Source organism: Rattus norvegicus, chromosome 7, assembly GCF_021556685.1.
Source record: "Rattus norvegicus strain SHRSP/BbbUtx chromosome 7, alternate assembly SHRSP_T2T, whole genome shotgun sequence".
In the NCBI taxonomy this organism is placed as follows: domain Eukaryota; kingdom Metazoa; phylum Chordata; class Mammalia; order Rodentia; family Muridae; genus Rattus; species Rattus norvegicus.
This window is the reverse complement of record NC_141540.1, coordinates 143,087,582-143,089,215: the sequence shown is the minus strand read 5'-3', so window position 1 is coordinate 143,089,215 and position 1,634 is coordinate 143,087,582. Positions and strand designations below refer to the sequence as shown.

The window sequence follows — 1,634 nt, the reverse complement described above, 5'->3', positions numbered from 1 at the left end:
TCTATACAATGAGTTCCCAGGACAGCCAGGCCTACATAGAGAGACCCTATCTCAAAACCCAAGCCAAGGGCTGCAGAGATGGCTCAGTGGTTAAGAGCACTGTCTGCTTTTCCAGAGGTCCTGAGTTCAATTCCCAGCAACCATATGGTGGCTCATGACCATCTATAGAATGATCTGATGCCCTCTTCTGGTGTGTCTGAAGACAGAAACAGTGTACTCACACACATGAAATAATTAAAATCTTTAAAAAAAAACCAACAAAAAAAACCCAAGCCAAAACAAAAACGTATGTGTGTTTTTATTTATTGTTTGTATGTGCATGGGCACAAGGATCTCACAACACATGTGTAGAAGTCAAAAGACAGTTTGCAGGAATCTTTCTCTTCCACATGTGAGTCTGGGGATTGATACATTTGGCAGGAGCTACTGTAACTGTAACTCACTGAGCCATCTCACCAGCCCTCTCAAAAGGAAGATTTATTTTGTTTTTAACTGTGTGCCTGTGCGTGTGTGTATGTGTGTGTGTGTGTGTGTGTGTGTGTGTGCGCGCGCGCGCGCGGGCACGCACATGCGTGTGTGTGAGCAGGTGCCTGCAGAAGCTAGAGACATCAGATCTGGAGTTAGAATTATAATTGGTAGTTGTGGGCTACCTGATAAGGGCAGGGAGGACTGAACTCAGGTTCTCTGAAGGAGCAGTCAGTGTATACTTTTTTTTTTTAAAGATTTATTCATTTATTATATATAAGTACACTGTAGCTGTCTTCAGATACACCAGAAGAGGGCATCGGATCCCATTACAGATGGTTGTGAGCCACCATGTGGTTGCTGGGAATTGAACTCAGGACCTCTGGAAGAGCAGTCGGGTGCTCTTAACTGCTGATCCATCTCTCCAGCCCCAGTGTATACTTTTTATCACTGTGTTGTCTCTCCAGTGCCAAAGATGCTACTATGTTTCATGTGACAGATTTCAGGTGTACTTTTTTTCTCTAAAATTACAAATATGGAACACTTCATGTACTTGTGTATCATCCTCTCACAGGGGCTGCCTGGATCTCTGTGTTGTTCCAAGTTTTAATACCTGTGCTACAGGTCTGGAGAGGTGGCTCAGTAGTTAAGAGCACTGACTGCTCTTCCAGACGTCCTGAGTTCAATTCCCAGCAACCGCATGGTGGCTCACAACCATCTATAACGGAATCCGATGCCCTCTTCTGGTGTGTGTGAAGACAGCGACAGTGTACTTATATATAATAAATAAATAAATCTTAAAAAAAAAAAGACCCTGCGTTACAGAAGGGAATACCCAAGACCTTTCCCCGTGACTGAGAGGGTCTTAGTTCAATACTGACCTGTAGATACCCAGCCAGGGTAGCATCTCGTTTTCCCAGGATACACCTGTTTTCCTGTTTCCTCCCAGATTCTCTCTGTCCTTGTTTCTTCTCTTTCTTGTCAGAGTTCTCTCTGATTCTGAGCTGTCTCCCCTGAAACTGCAGTTTCATTTCAGAGGTCAGATGTCAACCAAGGAAACTGAGATTCAGAGAAGGAGGAGTCCAAGACTGGAGCCTTGCAGTTGCCGGGAGACAGAGAAACCTGTATTTGTGTATATGTACTTGTTGGGGTGGGGGACTTCTTTTCCA

At 44.4% G+C, this 1,634-nt stretch overlaps 1 pseudogene; it reads right to left on the bottom strand.

The window, feature by feature from the left end:
- Positions 1–994: 994 nt before the first annotated feature.
- On the bottom strand, positions 995–1,091 carry LOC148004995 (U6 spliceosomal RNA; annotated as a pseudogene).
- Between the last annotated feature and the right edge of the window lie 543 nt (positions 1,092–1,634).